Here is a 23,393-nt window from a genome sequence, read left to right as displayed (position 1 = left end):
CAATTAGCAACAACAATGCATCAATCTAGCAAAGGAATCTATAAAAATAATAAAATAAACGCATAGGAATTGAAATAAAAACCTACAAGAAAATTAGTTAAAATAACTACACTACCTCTATAGACATAGTGATCCCTACTAAAGAGGAGAACCTTTCCTCCTTCACAGGGAGATGGAGAAGCTTACAAACCACAATCTAACACAACAAATCATAATATAAACCACGAACTTATTACGGATTGCATTAGCTCTGAAAAATAAAATATATAGATGAACATTTTGAAATAGTAATTCCATCCCCCTTCTTAGTGCAGAGAGGCCCCTTCTCATAGATCTGTATCTTCTGTCTATTCTCAATATCAAATCATTATTAATAACCATGAGAATCTTTCAATTCTCAGGATGTTTGAATAAAAGTAACTCAAGTTTATTTTTTAAACAAACTACAATAGTTTGAGTACAAATAAAATCATTGCCACAACAAGCTACTTCATTTAGTGAATAGCTAAATGTTGAGAATCCTAATTGTTTTAGCCAAATTGGCCATGTTAACAAGAGAATTTTATTCCTCACTAGAACAACAATATTTTTTGACTCCATTGAGTAATAGAATACATGTTAGCAACCTAAAAATGTCACTAAGATTAGATAATAGAGGGAAAACAAAATAACAACATCAATGTATTAGTAGAGAAGAGTGTTAGCATCATAGAGGCCCGATGTAATAACATCATGAAAACCTGGAAGAAAAAAATCACATCATCTAAAATAGGGAAGTAACGATGTCTCGAGCTAGCTAGGTCATCCTGTAATCAATCCCTTTAGTGTTTTATCAATAAAAATGCCCAAAATAGCTACTCTCTCATCAAATGCACAAAAAAATGGATAAATTGGAGTGACATAAGAATATGGAATACCTTAGTCAAAATATGAAGCAATTAGGTATAAGGATGAAACTAAGGAAGGAAAAATGGTCAAAAGGTAAGGAAAAAGGTGGTGAAAAGTGTTAATTCTTAGGTCCAATACAACACTTTATTACTAGTTGTGTTTTTGAAGTGGTTGTAATAGGATTCACTTCATATTGTGTTCTCACAATTTAAATTAAAATTCTTCAGGAACTCATATATGACAAATTTAAACACACCTAATTGACCATTTTATGATTCTATAATCTTGTTACTTTTTCACACAAATTGTCTCTCAAGTTTCAATACTATTTTGTAGGACAAAGCATCTTTTCCATATTCATAGTGTAACTAAGCAAACATGTGAGGTTCTTAGTCAACTCCTGAAAGGCCACTATACTGTGCTACTAGTTCACATTTAAATGTTAACTTCACTTAGATCCTAATCTATGTAGGGAATGCGATCTTGTTAAGTTTCATGTGTGCTCGTGAAAGTAATCGTGCAATGCTTATAGTTTTCCTATCAAATTAAATGTGTTAGGTTTCCATTGTGCACCTAGATTCCAATCCCATACACTAGCATTTTAAGGTGGACCACCCTCATATTTTTCTATGTTGATGCTTCCAAAGAAGTGTGATTCACAACAACTTAGTCCCTTCAACATTTTCTCCATTACTCTAATGATTCATTCCAGGTTCCATTCACATTAGCAATCTTTTTGTGTCATGTTGAATTTCTAGCAACTAAGTTATTTGCTACCTTAGATTACTTCCTCTCTAAACTTACATTGTTATGATTTTAATGTACTTCATCCTTTCAAAATGAGCATGTTCCTCGGTTCCATCATTTATAACATTCCCTAGATATGCAGGTGATGTGTGGTTAGTTTTATTCCTTTCCTTTCTTATATCATTTCTTATCAGTCCCCATAAATTCCATCTATTATGGTAGCTCCACTTTATTTGTGATTGAACAACCTATGGTCACTATGATTCACCAATAGAGATGTTCCATTTTTTATTTTTACCAAGTAAAATATCACATAGAAACCCTTGGGCACTTCCTTGATGTTTCATGGATGGTTCCTACTATAAATCATTAGTGTTAATTATGGCCTCTAACTTAGTAGAAACATTGAGACCTTCTACATGAATTTCAAAGCACTCAACTACTTGAATATCCTCTATGTTTTTATTTAAACCAATAATGGTTATCATTGTATTAGAAAAGTCTCAATTACATGGTAATATCAATGGAATAATCGTCGCATTATTTCATTTTTAGATAGTTCCCCTCCCACTTCAAATTCTAATTATACCATTTAAGGTCCAAGGACACCTCCAACTTTTTAGCATCTCCAATGACATGCCCACACCTAACACACATGTCACCTCTATGATGAGCCAATGCAATTTAGAATGGAGAATTCCAAGCCACAAGTCCTAGACTAAGAACCATGCAATTAATTGCTTCAAAGGCCTTGTAACAAGCCCCCACTAAAATTATGAGAGTGTTTGAAAGTGATAATCCTATAAAAAACACAAAGTGAGATTCTCCATGATGATTGAGCTCAATTCCTACCAAATTCAATTAAAAATCTTAAACAACTTCCCCTAGGATATTACCTCCATAATAGAGTATGTAGGAAAGGAAGGAAGAAATAATTGTTTTGTGTATGCAAGCATCTAGAGCTATTAAAGCCACTAAAACACATGGTGAGTCTGATTAATCCATAGAACCCTTGAAAAATCTTAACACTAATTCTTGAGTATGTAGAGAGAGTATGATTCTTAAATGCCTTAAATTCATATCTTGATGATGAATGATGTGAAAACTAGGTTTAAACTTCATTATAGACTTTAATATGAGTGCATGTCAAGGAAGATGTATGATATATGGAGACCCACCTTTTATTTTTTGTTTCCTTTCAATTCATTACCCGCTTATTTTGGCTAAATGATTATAATCATGATTCTGGATCATAACATATGATACAAGAACACTGCTTCAAATTTCTTTACCGTTGTTAGGATTTTGTGAACAAGCCATGATAAACAAGGTTCTCAGGCTTTGATTGTTGAAGTAGAATATGATTATTGATGTTAAATCACAACTATTGTTGCTTTTCTTATGTATTACACCTTGAGAAATTCAATTCCTTGATAGGTTTTCATTGTCTCCATATAATTATAGTAGTTATTTCTAATCCCCAAACAAAGTTCACTTCTACTTTCCATTTGGGGTCATAAATGACCCCCTTTGCACCTATCATCATTGGATTCTTTTGAATGTTGCATAAAAAATAGGATAAATCAGTTTTTCTCCTTTCCATTACAAAAATGCATCCTCCCCCTATTTGGGATGCCATTGGATTTCTTAGCGAGGCCTTATCATTTGAGTTTTGCTTTAGTAGGGTGATATAGAACATTGGTTCATTAAACCAATCCACTCCACTACCTCAAATAGGTATATATTAATCTTCCCAACACTATTTGAATGGTGATCCATTTTCGAAGACCCCTTACTTGACTCTCAAGCTTTCTTGCGATGATGCATTCCTAACAAAAAAACAATATGGTTTCAAGATAGCCATATCTTCCCTAAAAATAATTTTGGAAGAGAAATACAAACTCATTTGGTTTTTTGTTTATTAACAATATTCATTGGGTACAAAATTGGCTAAATTCAAAACACTTTCCTCTAATCTTGACGTAAAGTAATAACACATTGTGATTCCTTTATACCTCTTTGAAAATTTCGATTGGTGAAGCCACATTCTAGAAAAATGTGAGGTGAAGTCTCCTCTAAAGCATAATAAAAGGTACATCTAGAAGGTTGGTGTATCCCTCTTTTCCTCAAATTTTCAATTTCTAAGAATTTTCTTTGGACCATAGTCCAACAAAACAACCTAACTTGGGGGGAGATAGTGGCCACCCCAAATGTGTTCGTTGATCAAGGAGGAAACTAATTTTTTAGAAACTTAGTGTTGTATCCTAATATAGTAGAATATTACCCTCTTTTGGATCCCTCTTGTAATTACGTCTTAGGCCTATGTAAATCATCATACATCTTACATTAAGAAAATGTGAGTAACACTTGGTAAATGTATAAGGTAAAGTTAAAGATTGGTTGAGAGCGACTACAAGACTCCAAGCATATCATCTATGTATAAATACACAATAAGACTAATAGAAACTTGGTTGGAAATCCTTCCCAAATTTTGTTTCTCTTTGTGTATTATTATCATCTGTGTTCTTGCTATATTTTTTTATGATGCAGCTGGTTTTACTGCATATGAAGCATAGTTACCAAGTTCGACCGTACCGTAAAAAAAATTCGGAAATTCGCTAATTCGGTTCGGTACGACGAATAATTCGTCAGTGTCCAATTCGGTACAGGTCAGCGGTGAACGATTTTGGTCAAAGCTTTCTATCAGTTTATGTGCAGTGTCTACTGTGCTGCTCCGGTTTGGTCCAACGAATAATTCATCAGTTTCCAATTCGGTACAGGTCAGCGGTGAACGATTTTGGTGAAAGCCTTCTATCAATTTATGTGCAGCGTCTATTGTGCTGCTCCTGTTGAGTTGACGGTGTGGCTGTGTAGAACAATGAAGCTCGGGCTCTGTGTAACCATGGATAGGAAGAGAAATCACCCATGAATAAAATCATAGAAGAAATAAATCGAGTTTTTCAAATACATTTTATAAAATAACGCATCCTGTTGAAATTTGAGAATTGAAATTTTATAAAATAATGAAGCGATCTTTTAGCTTTAATGCTATTTTTTTAAGTTTTAATGTGCGTAATTTTTTTTAGTTTTTATAAAAAAATTATTCGGTCTTTTAACTTTAATGCTATTTTTTTAAGTTTTAATGTGCTTAATTTTTTTTAGTTTTTATAAAAAAATTATTCGGGTATTTTTTTAGAGGATTAATCAGAAAATTGGAGAAAAATAAACAATAATTTTTATAAAAAATAAAATAAAAAATAATAATTCTTATATTATTAAAAAACCAATTTCTATCAAATTTCTCTATAAAATGTTAAATATGGTTAGAAAATTGATTATTTTAATTTTAGTTTGATTTTGGTATTTTATTATATATTATTTACAAATTGTTCTACGAGAGAATATGATATAATTTCAAATAAATTACTAATACTAAAATGTAAATTTTTTATTAAATAATTAATTTAATTAAAAATGAATCAATATTGTCATTGACATTAAATAATATAAATAGCTCCAATACATATTTAGGACACATCATGTGACTCAATTGTTTTAAATGAGAGGTGAATTAGTAATTTCTATATAATTGTAACTAAAAGAAATATAACTTCTATCTTAACAAAAATTATGAAATAATGAATTGGTTGCAAATTGAGGCCTCTTTTATAAAAAACAAAAAAACTAATTTTTATATTTGAAAAAATTATAAATGGACAAATTTAAACAGATAATTAGTTAGTGATTTCTATATAATCAAAAATTGCAAAAAAAAAAGGATAACTTCTCTCTTAAAAATAATTAAAAAATAGTAAATTCTTTGCAAATTGGTAACTCTTATAAAAAAATAAAAATCATAACTTCTATATTGGAAAAAATTATAAACTGACACATTTAAGTGTTAAATGGATAACTCCTATAAAAAAATAGAAAAAATATAAATCAATATTAGAAAAAATTATAAATCATATAAAATGGTAAACTTTCAAATCCATAACTTTTATACCAAAAAAAAAATAGAAAACAGTAACTTCTATATTACAAAAAATTATAAAATGGCAAAATTCATTATTATAAAAGATATAAAATGGTAAGCTTCCAAATCCACAACTTCTATACAAAAAATAGAAAAACAGTAACTTCTATATTACAGAAAATTATAAAATGGCAAAATTGAGTTTGCAATGAGGAAGGCTTATGAGAAAATAAAAAGAAACGATAAATCCAATATTAAAAAAAATTAAGTATTTGTAATATTTCCGCACTGAATCGAATTCAAATTTGGTAACTATTTATGAAAGATAGGCTTTCAACATCTTGGTTTCGTTTTCGTTCGTATTGAGTCTGAGATTGTAGCAATATTAAATGAAGATGATGAGAACCTACAAGAAGAAAGAAAAACGAAGAAAAATAGATTGCATATAAAGTCCTGTTCGACAAGATATTGCTGGAAAAATTGCTCGTGAATGCCAAGCCTCGTGGAAGATAGAAAAAATCTGCATTTTTTTTAAGAAGATGCTCGTGGAACGTGGCTGTGATATAGATGTTTATGCTGCGACATTGAATATTAAAAATGCATTGTAAAATCTGCAAAGAGATAGTATGGTGATTCGAAAGATGCTTCGATCGCTCAAAATTTTGTTGAGATCATGAGAATTGGTAGAAGCCCGGGTCGATAAGACACATGTTGAGCCCATCAAGGGATAGGGATGGTTTGACTACTTGTTATGATGTTATTCAACTGAAGGCAAATCTGCAAGTGAGAAGATTCGCACAGGAGCTCGACCATTCGTGGATGATGCTTTCACAGACCATAAAAGATATATGATAAATAGTCTTCCAGTGCTCCACGATGTCATTATGCACACACAAAAATCGACTCCATAGGACTTCAACTATAATTTAGAAACAAATAAGAGAATAGAGGATTCCCTTGCCACCAACTTTATGGAAAATCGACCTATTAATTGCCATGGTTGACTCAATACATATTAATTGCTATGGTTGACTCAATACATATTTTTGTACTTAGTCACATAATTTGACTAGCAAGTATGATTTAATTCATCGACAAGTCAACATTACTCTCATTCAACACCTTCTAACTCATTGTTTATTTTCATCTAATGGAACTACAAATAGAGCCTAGATTAAACTTTATCATATGGTCCAATTATTACATAGCATAGGGCATGAATATGTTGAATTGTTCCTGGAGTCAAACTTTTACTGGACTTGAGCTGATTTTGACGTAAAATCGACTATACATGAGAGCGGATTCTCCAATTTGCTTATGCATATGTGTGGGATCATTATTACATACATGAAAGAATGGTACCCTAGATCTATATGTGAGAGAATGAAGAGAAATGTTTCTTGATGAGAATTGGTCAACATCGACATCGACAAAGTTAAGTCTTGGTTGACGTTACCAAATTCCTCGAGGTTGGGTCGTAATGCCAACTTCAATAATGAATAATCTACGTACAGTCCACTCATCTTGGAACTGACTTGTTGGTCTTTTCTGACTAACTGATAGATCTGACTAATGAAAATTAAATCGACTTCCATAATTCTTAAAATCAACTTCGACTGGATACATGTGCATCGTTTTATGATTTGTACGTGTGCATGCTCATTTTGGCGAACTTGATAGTTTTGTGACTGTAACTATATATTGGAAACCCATATATAATGCAAAGAGAACGACCATTATAGATGATATGGTGAGAGCTTCTCTATTTCAAGTCAATAGCATTTATTATTTTCCCAATGCGGCTTCGGCCTCAAGGTTCTGATCCCCTACTTTCAATCTAGTGACATGGTTGATAGATATGGAGGAAACAATGTTGGTGGATTATTAATGCCATAAATAATTATTGCCACGTCAGAATGGTGATCGATCAAGAAGAAAAATATGTTTATGATTGGTCGATTGATAAAGCGCAGGACGACAGACCATTTTATTTGAGTTTAGCAAAGAGAAGGGGCATGATTGGAAGCATAATTTTGATCTTAGATATTCAAAATCAAAGAGAAAATTATTTGCAAGTGCTATATTAGCGAGATTCCAACCGTATAATTAGAGTTGAAGGTTTGAATAAGAATGATATCATGGATTTCAAGTCGAAGAAACAATTGATCACTTTCCAAACTTGTTACATAAAATATAGAGAAGGCCTGTAAAGTTCTAACGATTTAGTAGGGTCGACTCCGATTTCGACTCGACTAAATTTTGATTTGTCCAATTCACTATGCGATGAGGTTGTAAATACCAAATTGAAAATGATGCAACATGTGTGGCTGATGGATCAATTATCTTTGTTGGAAACTTATTATTTGGGGACCTCCACCAGTACTCGTAATGCATTTTGATGACCAAATGAGTAGAGCATCTTTGTTCTTTGATTTGGTATATTAATCTTCCATATTTTCATAATTGCTGCGACAGAAAATTTATGCTATTGTATTTCATGAACGAATGTTTTATGTAATATAATATTAAGTTTGTTGAGTCTGTAATTTATATTAAAATATACATGAAGGATTGTTGAGTCTATTTGTAGATTGAATATTTTAGTCATTCATCCGAGTATAGGTTAGGGGATGGTGAAACATGAACCTGTTTAAGGTAGGTGATATTCTTCGCCTTTGTAACTAAAATCAACACTAAGTTGATGAGATTAACATCTTGCTGACACCATTTGATATCAAATTGATAATTACTGTAAAAAGCCTAGCAGGCAACAAAAATAAATAAATTAATGTGACTAAATGTTAAAGTTATCCTTCATAAATGTAATTGTAGACTCAAAAGTAGGAAACGAGAAATCAAGTTCAATCATTCTTTATACAACACATTTGATAATGTAGTAGCACAACAACACTAATTAGTAGCCATAAAAAGAAATCCAACAAAAGAAAAGGATAACAAAGCATTTATAAGTAGCATACATAATTTTGCAACAAAATTGATAAAGCACCAACATAAATAACTCTTTGACAAAAATACTTGTAGCGAGTAAGGAGTGAAAGGAAGAAGTGAAAAACAAGATCAGATAAGAACAACATACACATAAAGAGATGAAGTGATAAATATGGTGACAACATCATGCTATATTGATTAATCTCCCCAATATGAAGATTGAAGAATCGTTCTTGGGTTGTGATAGAAGAAAAAGAAGGATGGTTGATATGGTATATGTTCACTTATTTTATGTTTGATTGAAATACTCCTAGGAACAACAATCATGTGCTAGAATCATTCGTAGAGAGAGAGAAAAGGACACCTTCAGATTGGAGAGGAGTGTCTTGACGATTCTTGGTTAGAGTATTAGTCCATATGGTAGAGATACTATAGATAATGTGAATAGTTGATCTATGCAATAAGTGGCCACCAAACAAGTAAAAGTCACACTAAGCCTCATACACGTGCATCTTCTTATCATGTTGGCAATTGTTGCAGCTGAGTTACTTATGCAGATCGGTATACATGGGTTATGTACAATAAGGATACTTGTATAAGAAGTAGAGATCCAAGACTTTGTTGTATTCTTGCTTGAGACGAGCAAGGCATTGATGGAGGGGTAGATGTCATAGGGGCCTCTTAGGCCTATGTAAGTCATCATACATATTATATTAGATAAATGTGAGTAACATTTGGTAAATTTAAAAGGTAAAGTGAATGGTTGGTTGAGAGAGGGTACAACCACTCCAACCATATCATCTATGCATAAATACACATTAAGACTGATAGAAACTTGGTTGGAATTCCTTCCCAAATTCTATTTCTTGTTGTGTAATCTCATGTGTGTTCCTATTGTGTTTTTCATGATGTAGCCCATTTGCCTACATACGGAGGCTAGGATTTCAATAGTTCCCATCCCTATGTGTCCTTACAATATGTTTCCAATGGATCTACCCTCGAGGATGAGAGAGAAAATATGCATAGTATATTTTCAAAGGGTCCATTATCAAATTATTTCCACCATTTTCTATCCATTTTCACCCTATCCCCAACATGAGAGATCATATAGGGATGTAATACTAAGGTGCAAGAACCATGATCTAATATCAAACAAGGAACTCTCTTGAGAAAGGTGGGGTGATCCATAATGTAATATTCCCATTATAGGGAACTACTCCATTCCCAAGTACCAAAGGTAAGTGATAAAGAATAAGGGAGATAGAAACTTTGCATAGCCACTAGATTAGATATCCCCAATATTTGGAAATATATCATCAAGGCATCTCAATCCACTACCTTAAGTATTTCTTGTGAAGAACATCTTTCCACCACTCTTTTCTCCTAGAAACTATTTTCCATAATATTTTTGCACCATGTGCTAGATTCAACAAAAGAGGATTCATTATAGCATATCGTCCTCTTTCAAATGGGAACCTCATTATTTCCCATTTCATCAATTCAACTTTTTTTACCATTTGTTTTCCCACCTTTCCATAAAATTTTCCATATATCCTTCATATCCTACTAAGAGATGCCCACTAGAGTTAATATGATGAAATTTGATACATCAAAAGAGTTAACAAATAGATTTTTTATAATTTCCCACTCAACAAGGTTCAACATTGGGATCCCCACTACGTGGTCATATCTCTCAAGTTAACATTAGTTTTATTAATCTTAAGTCAACATTGCTCCAAAAACACTTTATTAGTACCTATGGTTGTCAAAAGTGGTTGCAATATGATTCACCTCCTATTGTGTTCTCAGAGCTTAAAGAAACAATCCTTGGAAATTCTAGCAATTAATACCAACTTGTATATAGTAAAGTGAAATGCACCCATTTGATCATTCCATGCCACTAGATCCATGTCACTTTTGCACACAAATTCTCACCCAAGTTTCACTTGTCTAAAAGGATAGATCATCTTTTTCATCTTCTTGGTGCAATAAATTGTACAAGGCTCTTACTCAACTCGTGAAAGGCCACAATACTATGCTACTAATTCACATGTGAAAGGCAATTGCATAGATCCCAATCTATGCACAAAAGGTGATTTTGGTAGGTTCCCAATGTGTGTTTTAAAATAATTATGCAAAGATTCCAATTTTTCTATCAAATTAATATGTCAATCTTAAAGTCTATGAATGAAAGATAATCACTCTATTCTTCCCATTTGTGAAGAAAAGGTAACTATGCTAGGATTGAAAGCCATGCATGAAAAGTAACTAAATTAGGCTTTTAGTTCGTAAGGAAAATGTAAATGCACTAGGATTCCAACCCACATACACTAGTGTGTTATGATGGCCCATTCTCATCTTCATCATCTCTGCCTACAATCATGCCTAAACAAAGTGTGATTCACAAAAACTTGGGCCCTTTAAGCCTTTATCTATTACTTTGAAGACTCTTTCAAGTTTTCATCCATGTTATTGATGTAATTGTGTCATGTTGAACCACTTCCACCTAAGTTATTTTCTACGTTAGATTACTTCCTACCCAAGCCTACATTATTATACTTTTACTGCACCTCATCCTCGCAATCAATACAGGCATGTCCCTGTGTTCCATCAATTACAAGATTCCTTAGTTATGCAGGTGATGTTTGTTTGGCTTCACTCCTTTCCTTTCTTATCTCATTACAAGGAACTTGATTCATCCTATCAAACTAATCATTCCCCATTAATTCCACTTCTTATGATGGTGTTGTCATTGTGACAATGACACTCCAAAATTTATGCCTAATCTAATTTTAGAGCTTACATGAATTGTTGATCTGAAAAGGAGATCTTAGACTAATATTAAGGTATTATAGACTCATGTGCATGGATTTGCCTATACTACTTAATGCAACGGATCGATAAGGTTGCGAATAATATAGACAATGAAGCAGTTAAAGATACATAATAGACACACACACATAACACAGCAAGATAATCAAGGAGTTCACCCAAAACTCTTGGGCTACATCTCCTAGTCCAGCCTTCAGTGGTGACCTCCCTATTATGTCTTTAAGAGAAGACTTTTACAAAAGTGAGCTCAATTTGAGTCTCAACACAACAGATATAAAACAATAGGGGTTTACTTCAATCCCTCAAGTCTCTCTGAGTACACATACTCTCCCTCTCCTTCTCTATCTTTGTTTCTCTCTGTCTTAGCATTGCTTGCCAATGTCTCTGTCATTCTGTGGCTTTTAAGCCAATCGGCGCTATCTGTTTGTTTCCTCTTCAAGGCTCTCTGGCTTCCAGCCTCTATCCGCTCAAATCCCCTCTGAATGTTAAGTAATCATTTGTAAACGTCTTCAGGGATGGTGGCCACCTGTTTTATAATAGAAGGGACCATCGGCGCTTTAGAACTCCCCAAAACAGTCGTTCTCTGTTTACACAGAGAATACACAGAAAACCTGTAAAAATCTGCCCAAAAGCCTTTTATCGGACTTCAAATACTATTTATTCCACTCTATAATCCTTTCAAATCCATATTTGGGTTCTATCGCAAGTGATCATGATCCTACGGCTATTATTGATTTCGGGTGGCTAACGCACATGAAGATTACCCGCCTAAAAAGGGTGGTTTTCTCTCTCTAGCGCTTGGCCACGTGGTGGCCAGTGTATGGGCTCGAGCGGAGCCCAGCCAATACCACTTACCGCCTAAGGCCCGCCCAAAATCCCACTCGTTTCGGAACTCAAAACACATATCACTACATATAAAAACCCTTTTGGGTCCATTATATCACCCAATTCGCATTTCCTTTGTTTTTCATTTATTTAATGAAAACGCGAATTTACATTAAAAAAATGCCTTTTTACAGAACTCAAAAGATATATATTTCCATCCATAACCCCGTCGGGTCTAGCTATTGCAAGTCGCATTTGTATCGGCCCCGCTCTTTCGTATCGCTCTGATGCGATATTGTGATATTGCAATCGCATAGTCCCCAGGCCTTTGTATAAGTGCTCCCTTGTATTTTGTCGATGCGATATTGCAGGTTAACCTGGGCCATCAATCTGCGTGCTTGATTGACAGTCCTCGTTGACTCGCGCTGATCGTGGTTACAACTTTCATATGGTAGCCTCTGCTTGCCCTTGTCGATTGTGATATGCTAATCGGATCTAGACTGTTGATCGGCCAGATCTGACGGCTCCTGTGCATCATCATTCAAGCCTCCGATAGCTCTCTTTTTTCACTGTTTCTTCATGTTTTTTAGGCTCGATAGTGTAATCTGCCATTTGTTAAGGTTTTTCCTTATGCGATAGTTTTTTATTTTGAAGACTTAGAGGGTTTTTAGGATCCATTTTGGATCACGCCTTCCCACTGAAAAAGCTTTTGGACCACCAAAAGCTGGTTTTTAAGCATCAATCAAGTGAGGGTACAACTTCCTCACTTGTCCAATATCTATCCATCTTGCACTGCTTGGTTTTGAACCTTTGAGTCTGATTCTTAGGTACTCAAAATCCCCTTTGTGCGTAGTTCTCACCTCCCTGTCCAGAACTGTATCTTCCTGCAACTCACTGAGATATTCAGGCAACAAATCATCAATAGAAGGCAACTGACTTTGCTCTTTGGGATCTTCAATCAATGAAGGTTCATATAGTCTCAAGTTTTCTGCGTTAATGATTGAATAGATATGCATATAGGCTGGAAAATCAAGGCGAAAAGCATTTTCACCAATTTTCTCAAGTATCTTGAAAGGCCCATACCTTATTGGCTTTAGCGTCTTACCTTCACCTTGCATTCTATCTTTGCTAATGTATAGCAAGACTTGATCACCAACTTGGAAGCTATGCTCAATTTGATGCTTGTCATGCCTTGCCTTGTACTTGGCCTTCTTTCCAGTTGTTCCTGCACTACCTGGTGAATTTCTTGGATCTGTTCAATGAACTTGGTTGCTTTGTCCACATCATTGTGTCCATCAACTGCTATGTCTTTACTAAAGACAAAATCCAAGGGAGACTTTGGTGTAAAACCAAAACAAGTCTCAAAAGGAGATCTTTGTGTAGAAGAGTGCTTGGCATGGTTGTAAGCATGTTGCACATAACACAAATGCTCATCCCAAAGCTTGGGATGCTTGCTACAATAGCCCCTGAGCAACTGGATCACTGTCATGTTGACCACCTCTGTTTGGCCATCTGTTTGTGGATGAAATGTTGTGCTCTTCTTCAATCTGGTGTCCATCAACTCCCATAGATTTGACCAAAAATTCCCAACAAATCGAGAATCTCGATCAGATACAATAGAAGTGGGTAACCCAAAATGAACCCATACATGCTAAAAGAACAACTTCGTTGTTTGTTCAACTATAATCTGCTTGTTACAAGGTATTAAAATACACATTTTGCTGAATCTATCCACAATAACATATAAATAATCATGACCTTTTCTAGATTTTGGCAATCCCCCAACAAAGTCCATGGAAACACTTTCCCAAGGACGAGAAGGAACTGGAAGTGGAGTGTACAAGCCTAATTTTCTATTACTGGGCTTGCTTTTAGCACACATAGTACACCCTTTAATATATCTAGAAACAGTTTCATGCATTCTTGGATAATAACAGAACCTTTGCAGCTGTGCAACTATTTTACTTACACCAAAATGACCTGATATTAGAGAAGTATGTGCTTCTCGGATTATGTTAACTCTTTCAGTTTGAGGAATGCATAACTTTCTGAAATGATATAAGAGTTGGTCCTTAACATGATAATCCAATTCTTCTACTTGTTTTCCATGACTTAAAGTTGCATATACATCATTAAAATCTACATCTTGAGCATATTGTTCAATGTAGCTTTCATGCAATACTGAGTTATGCTTAAGTATAGTAGATGCATTTATGATGGGTCTTGATAACATATCTGCAACCTTACTGTGTATCCCCTTCTTATATCCGATGACAAGATGAACTATTGTAGAAAACCCATCCACCTATAGTGTCTTGATTGCTGCAATTTAGTTTGTGAGTATAAATATTGAAGTGGTTGATGATCTGTATGTATAATTTTTTCTTTGCCCATTAGGTAATGTTTCCACTTTTTCACACTCTATACTAATGCATACAATTCTTTATCATATGTGGGATAATTAACTACTACAGAAGTAAATGTCTCAGAATGATAGCATATGGGTTTACCGTGTTGCATCAACGCTGCTCCCATGGAATAGTCACTGGCATCTGTTTCAATCTCAAATGGTCATTGAAGATCTGGCAGTGCTAGTACTGGTGTTATACTATTTCTTTTCAAGGTGTCGAAGGCTTTATGCCATTTGCCTCCCCACTGAAACACCTTGTTCAATCATGCTAAAGCATGTAAGGGAGTTGCAATCAAGGAAAAGTTAGCAATAAACTTTCTCGAATATTGTGCTGCTCCTAGGAAACTCCTAACTTCTGTAGCAGATTTGGGTTTAGGCCAGTTCACAATAAATTCAACCTTAGAGGGATCTATCTTCAATTCACCACCCCCTACAATATGACCCAAATAATTTAAAGATGTTTTTCCAAATTCACGTTTTGATAATTTCACATAGAGATTTTCTCCTTTCAAAACATTTGAAGTCTTATTTACATGCTTCAAATGTTCTTCCCATGTTTTTCTGAAAACAAGAATGTCATCTAAATATACAATTACAAAATCATCAATAAAAGGTCGGAGTACATCATTCATAACTCTCATGAAAGTGGCAGGAGCATTAGTTAAGCCAAAAGGCATAACCAGCCATTCATACAGCCCTTGCTTTGTCTTGAAAGCAGTCTTCCATGCATCTTGTTATGCAACTCTGACCTGATGATAGCCACTACGCAAGTCCAACTTGGAAAAGTAAACTGCTTCTTTCAGTTGATCTAATAGATCATCAATGCGAGGAAGAGGATAACGATTCTTGATCGTTATTTTATTCAGTGCTCTGTAATCAATGCACATCCTCCACGAACCATCTTTCTTTCTTACCAACACAATTGGAGATCCACATGGTTATGTGCTTGGTCTTATGAACCCTTTATCGAGCAGCTCTTGTACCTACTTCTTGATCTCTGCATTCTCTAAAGTGGATAACCTGTACATTCCGATGTTAGGCAATGGAGCATCTTGCTGCAAATGAATATCATGTACTATTTCCCTTTTGGGTGGCAAACCTTTAGGTTCTTGAAATAGGATATCATATTTTGAAACAACTTTATCTAAATCAGCTTTCTATTTAGCATCACAACCTTCAAATACATTGGTTTTATCAGGGTTCTTTTCCTTTACAACCATTAGTAAAAATTGCTTGCATGAATTTACAATTCTTTTCATCTGCCCTGAGTTTATGAGAGAGTAGTTATTTTTGAGTTTATGAGCTCTTACAATGTATTATGTTCCATATTTAGTGAGTTGATACTTATTTTCAGCTCTATAGAAAATGGCTTTTCTATCATACAAGTAAGGACTTCCTAAAACAATACCACATATATCCAAGGGAACTATATCTAACTCAACCTCATCTACAAATGTTGACCCAATAGCAAACCTAAGTTTACATTGTCTAGTCACTTGTAGCTTTGCTTTATCACATACCCAACCTAATGGATATGGCTTCTTGTGAGGTGTTATTAGTAAGCCCAACTTCTTTACAATTGTTTCAGAAATCAAGTTTACTTGTGAACCACTATCAAATAAAGTATCAATATTTTGGTGCTTGGAAATAACTCTAATATGAAAAATCTCATGTCTTTTCCTCTCATTATCTTCATTATCAATAGAATGAGTAGAATTACTTGTACATCAGAATTTTTACCTTTTATACCTGTGGCTGTGATTGTTGTTTCATCACCTGAGTCTGACCCCAAGTCTTTCAGCAGTCTTCTTCTTCTGACCACCAAACTTCTTGGGTTTTAGCTCCTGATGCAAATACTAGTAGTGTTCATCATCGTGTCCATCCTTCTTGCAGTGAGTGCATGAAGTTTTGTCTTTCTATATAGTGTTTGTCTTCCTCTCCTTCCATTTCTGCTTCTTCTTTTCCTTGTTCTTGCTTGCAGAGGGTTTTTATGATCCCCTAATCTCTGGGTTCACATTCTTGCCTCTAGCCTCTAGATGTGTAGCCTGAACTGATACATCATCTAGGCTAATGGGGTTAAACATGAGAATGGTGTGCTTCAAATAGCTATGCAGACCACCTTTATACTTTAACAAAGTTTCAGGTGAGTCTAGTGAAATGCCTAGAGTTAAAGCTCTTTTTTTAAATTCCTGGGTATAACTTTGTACACATTGGCTCTTTAATTGGCTAAGATTTTGCCAACTCATCATGGCTTGCTGCATATAAGCTAGTGGATAGAATTTTTTTTTAATGGTAGAAACAAATTCATTCCAGGTAGAAAGAATTTTACCATGCTTCTTCAAATCATCTTGTGTCTTGCCTTCCCACCACACTAGTACAGTTCCTCCAAGGTGAAGGCTAGCTAGCTGAATTTTTCTCCTTTTTGAATCAATGTTCTACATCCTGCAATATACATCATTCTGTCTAATCTAGTTATCTAGCTTTTCTGCATTTAATTCTCCATCATAGATTGGCAAGTCAAAATTTACAACTAATTTACTCAAAGATGTTTTCTTATTTTTCTTTTCAGGGCTAGGAGATGAGGATGATGGAGGTGATGGTGGAGGAGATGATGGAGGAAGCTTTTCCCCTTTCCCTTTGCCCTCCAGGGAATCTATAGAAGGTTCCTCTTCTCCCTTGTCTTGTTTGGGTGTCGAAATATTTTCACCTTGACCCTTCTTGAATTCTCAATACATCTCTTCTACCATGGCTCTCATGGTCATGAAACTGTCCATGAACTGAGATTCTTATTCCAATGGGGTTTGTTCTGCCATTCTCCTCCTAGGATAGACTCTTCCAATTTCTGGATTAGCCTCAACAAGTTCTCCTTCTCCTAGTTTGAGCTTTGACCTAGTTAGCATTCAACAATCCAACATAAGCTTGTCTAACCTTAGCAAACCTAAAGCTCTAATACCACTTGATCTGAAAATGAGATCTTAGACTAATATTAAGGTATTACAGACTCATGTGCATGGATTTTCCTATATTACTTAATGCAATGGATCGATAAGATTGTGAATAATATAAACAATGAAGCGGTTAAAGATACATAACAGACACACACACACATAACACAGCAAGATAATCAATGAGTTCACCCAAAAATCCTGGGCTACGTCTCCTAGTCCAGCCTTCAGTGGTGACCTCTCTATTATGTCTTCAAGAGCAAAATTTTACAAAAGTGAGCTCAATTTGAGTCTCAACATAATAGATATAAAACAACAGGGGTTTACTTGAATCCCTCAAGTCTCTCTGAGTACACAGACTCTCCCTCTCCTTCTCTGTCTATGTTTCTCTCTGTCTCGGCACTACTTGCCTCTATCTCTTTCATTCTGTGGCTTTTAAGCAAATCGACGTTGTCTATTTGTTTCCTCTTCTGGGCTCTCTGGCTTCCAGCCTCTGTTCACTCAAATCCCCTCTAAGCGTTAAGCAATCATTGCTAAACGTCTTCAGGGATGGTGGCCACCTATTCTATAATGGAAGGGACCATCAGCGCTTTAGAACTCCCCAAAATATTCGTTCTCTGTTTACACCGAGAATACACAGAAAACCTATAAAAATCTGCCCAAACGCCTTTTATCGGACTTCAAATAATATTGATTCCACCCTATAATCCTTTCGGATCCATCTTTAGGCACTATCGCATGTGATCATGATCCTACAACTATTATTTATTTCGGGTGGCTAACACGCACGGAGATTACCTGCCTGAAAAGGGTGGTTTTCTCTCTTTGGCGCCTGGCCACGTGGCGACCAATGTATGTGCTCGGGCGGAGCCCGGCCAATACCACTTACTGCCTAAGGCCCTCCCGAAATATCGCTCGTTTCGGAACTCAAAACACATATCGCTGCATATAAAAACCCTTTCGAGTCCGTTATATCGCCCAATTTGCATTTCCTTTGTTTTTCGTTTATTTAACGAAAACACGAATTTACATTAAAAATTCCTTTTTACGGAACTCAAAAGATATATATTTCCATCCATAACCCTGTCAGGTCCAGCTATCGCAAGTCGCATTTGTATCGGCCCCACTCTTTTGTATCTCTCTGATGTGATATTGCAATATCGCAATCACATAGTCCCTGGGCCTTTGTATAGGCGCTCCCTTGTATTTTGCCGATGCGATATTGCGGGTTAACCTGGGCCATCAATCTGCACGCTTGATCGACGGTCCTTGTTGACTCGCCCTGATCGCGGTCACAACTTTCATATGGTGGCCTCCGATAGCCTTCGCTTGCCCTTGCCGATTGCAATATTCCGATCGAATCTAGACCGTTGATCGGCCAAATCTGACGGCTCCTATGCATCGTCGTTCAAGCCTTCGATAGCTCTATTTTTTTCACTATTTATTCATGTTTTTTAGGCCCGATAGTGTAATCTACCATTTGTAAATGTTTTTCCTTATGCGATAGTTTTTTATTTTGAAGACTTAGAGGGTTTTTAGGATCCATTTTGGATCAATTGTTGTTCCAAGCTCTTTAGTGTCGTCACATTGTTTTCCTGAATATCTTGATGTTTTCTCTAAGTATCATTTCCTCCTAAGTCATTGTTTTCCAAGTGTCTTCACCTTATCTCTAGGAGCACTTGTGTTATCGTACCTAGTTTATGGAAAAATTTCTTCTGTGGACATAATTGAATCCCCTAGATCTAGTGGATGACCTAGAAACAACAAAAACAAAAAGGACAATGTTTTCCCTAGAGAAATTAATAAATGGAGGAAGGGCTTACCTGGAGCCCAGCGCTAGTCTTCCTCTTCTCTTGGCTTGTAGCCTTTGATTCTAGCTCCAATTACTATAAATGGAACCTATAAGACATTCACAACAAACAAGAGAACTACAAGACATCCATAGCATGAAATAATATCTCTATTCAATGATTCAAGTGGGCATTGAAATACATATGCATCAAATACACACAAAGCATAGGAAAAAAAATCTTCTTGTATTAATGAAATGTAGGAGAAGATTACAATCATTTTGTAGTTCTTGACAATGTAGAATCTCCCACCAAACTTGTCCTTCCTTAGCCACAAGGCAAGCCTTCAATCACAATTCAAGGATGGTAATGGATCCTTAGGTAAAAGAAATAGCATTAGGGCATAGCTAAGAGTCTTCAAAAGCCAACCCAAACTCTATAGGAGAGAGTGAATTTATAGGTTAAAAGTGGTAGTTTAGGATTTTCCAATATAGGCTTGAGATCCACATATGAGGGAGGATAAGATATAGGGATAAGAGATAAGACCACTAGAGTAGGATAGGATAGGAATTTAAGATCTCTATCCATGGTAAATGGTTAAAACCACCTTAGAAGCTTCTGAAAGAAGAAGTTTCGTAAATATTTTTTATTTTTTCTGAAATTATAGAACCATCGCACTTGCAAAGTTGATAAACTTGTGTTGGTCAATGCAACTACTCAACTGCGCAAGATGCCACCATCGCAGGTGGACCAAAGGGTAGGGTGCACTAGAGCCAAGAGTGAGTTTTTTAGATGATAATCCTAGAATTCTTGGACTTTGTGGAGAGTTAGTTCTTGAGGCTTTATAAAGGGATAATGACAAGGTGTTAAGGATGTTGATTAATCCGGTTTCCAAGCCATTTGAATGAATGTGAAAATTTACCTGTAAAATATTGCCCAATAAAGTACAAAGTCAAATGCAGTGGATGAGGATTGAAGTGCTTTACCTCGTGACAAGTTTGGATCAAGCAATGGTTGGTCAAGATCATTTGTTACAGTACATAATCATCATGATATCATTTTTGAGGTAGCGTTGACAAGTTGTAATGTACCACCAACAACTAGGGGGTCTCCCCAGTGTGAAGTCCCAATTAGACCTCACACCGTTTGGGATAGGAGCACCATATGATATGTGGGCCTAACTGCTACCATGAATTTTTCTCATCTTGGCTATCAAGTGAGAAGGTGTAAGAGTGGGGGCAAGAATGAAATGCCTAGACAATGAAACAAAATCATCCCAAGGTTGACAAACTACATAAAGAGGTACAAGAAAGTCTTAGCATCAATAAGAAGGAATATGCCATGAGAGGGATGAGTGAGCTAAAACCCAATCATACATACATGAACATGAACATGCAAGTGGATAATTGAAAATTAGTTCACAATAAATCACTGACATGGAGAGAAATAAGTAAACACATATTCAACATCAAATATACATACAACAACTATGAATCAGTCCATAACATATTACATGTATGAAAGCACACATACAAATTTATTGAAAATATCAGATAGCCAATACAACCACTATGAACAAGCATGGGAATCAGTTCCAGAAAGGAAGAACATCTTATTATTGCTGATGAAAATACAAGCACATATCTTGAAATTTGTCAAAACCCAATAATGGAACATGGGATGCTCATACCATTTCCTAATACAAAACCCTAGCCTCACTGCAAATCATTCTACTAGCTTCCAAGAGCTTAGTGTCTCTAGCTCTCAAGCAGAAAGCATCTATCTAGTCCTAGCCTCGACTCAAGTACTAAAAATCCATCTACAATGAGGAAGGAGGGCACATTTATAGGGATGAGGTGATTGTTCACCTACCATGACCCTTGCCCTCCCCTCATGACACTTGAACTTTCTCATTGTTCTTTCATGCCTACGGCCTAGTACATGCTCAATTGATCATAACCACTAACACCATGATGAGAACAGTTACATACTAATAGAGGAGGAGATGTGAGGATAAAAGAGAAGTTTTGAGAAACCCTAGGGTTGATTCTTATTTCCAAAATTGTTTTGATACCATGGATATTTGCATGGATTGTTGAACTTCTTACTATTATGCCTCGCTTGCATCCAATCATATTTTGTTGTTGTGTTTCTAACGTTGTCACAATATTTTAGGAGCTTGAGTGGATCAAGTTTCAATCTCAATGAAACCCTAGTTGTGTAGCTTCTATGAAAACCTTATCTCCCTTCATCGAGGCCAATATCATTGTTTTCTCCTATTACTTGCAAGCAAAAAAATTACATTATCCACATAGATATTGGCATTCAAATAATAATAGAAAAAATATTGAAAGATTAACTAAGTGAAACACCAATTTGGACCCCTGAATAGTCTTTATTTGCACCATGACATGGTCAAGAGTATTTTTGGCTTATGCAAGGTCACTTAGAACTTTCCAACCATGTTTAAAAGAGGCTCATAGCCACTACTGGTAGTCTTCTGAGGTATTGGAGATCATGCGTCTGAATAACATTTGTATCTTCACGATAGAACTTAATGTAACTTGGAATGTCCTACAAAAGATATTCATGTTGATGATGATGATTCAACCTTCAAATGGTTGGTTTGATAAGCACCTCTTCAACACCACCTGTAAGCAGTGATTATCATCAAGGATGTAGTGTTGTAGCGAGATTTAGTGGTGGAATATGCGGCCTAAACAACCCTTCTGTTTTGATCCTGTCAATTGAAATTTTCAATGATTTTGGGAGGTTTTAGAAGGAACGCAATACTTTCTTCGTGGTATATGTTTCTCTTCCTGGATGATTGTATACATATGGAAGGTAAGAACTTGAATGTGATTGTTTTGGGATGAAAATAATCAACACTCCGGCTTTATGAACAAATGCAATTAACTTCCTTGGTCTGCAATTGAATGTGATGATAGACATGTGGGTGATAAAATCATCCAAGAGTCTAGGGCATGCCAAAATCCTACAGCAGGTCACATGCTACCAACAAATGTGAGTCTTTGGTATAATGTCCCATATGGCTTTACCTCATAGATATTTTCATAGCTTCCAACATGAATTTAACATGCATTGTGTCTCCCATGTGTCGATTGAATGGATTTCACGAGTGCACTCAACTTCTCAATGTGTTTTCCATGACAAGTCGTGTCCCACCCAAATTGATTACATGTCACCATTTTCATGGTGTGTATATACACATTTGAAATGCCCTTTTAACAACATCATTCTCCAATGGATGGTTAGAATGGTCTCCTTTGAAACACATGATTTCCCCTTTTAGTATTTTGGATCACCCATCAGTCGTATTCACATTCGGATTCACATTCTCATCATTCACATTCACACTCACCATCTCCACTGCAAGACTATGGGCATTGGAAATCCCATTTAACATATACAAGCCCACCTCGTATGTACTATTTGAGATCTGGAAGTATGCCTTCCAAGACCTATCAGGAGAGGTCACACTCTCTAGAGAGAGCGACATGGGATTATTCATGTGCTTCTTAGCCTTAGATGGATAGATTTTTTAAAATTCCTATGGTTTTAACTCCTACTCTGGTTTCTCTGTCAGGGCCTTCATATAGTCCAAATCATCCTCCTCTACCTCCTTCTCCTCCTTGTAACCAAGCATGGGATTTTTTTAATCCATTCATTATAGTCGAGAACGTGTGTCAATTTTACAATCAAAGCAGACCGAGATCGTCATCTGAAGGAAGCATTCGTGATTCAAGTCAGATGAGGGAGATAGAGGGAATTCCTGATTTGGAAGATGAATATTAGGGATAGGATACGAAGAAATATTATAGAGAGATATAAAGGCAGCAAGGAAGAGTCAAGCTACTGACACTCGGTCTGCAGGTCCTGTGGCAGAGACTAGTATGCATTCTTTTTCCCACCCTCAGCCCGAAGAATCTGTAGAAGAGAAAGCTCCTACCAATAACGATAGGGGATGAAGATAGAGAAAAGAATAATGGGAAAACTGGTACTTTTCTAGT

This window comes from Pinus tabuliformis, chromosome J (assembly GCF_031772625.1).
Source record: "Pinus tabuliformis cultivar Carrire ecotype Pingquan chromosome J, CPIR1, whole genome shotgun sequence".
In the NCBI taxonomy this organism is placed as follows: domain Eukaryota; kingdom Viridiplantae; phylum Streptophyta; class Pinopsida; order Pinales; family Pinaceae; genus Pinus; species Pinus tabuliformis.
Note: the sequence above shows the minus strand (reverse complement) of the source record.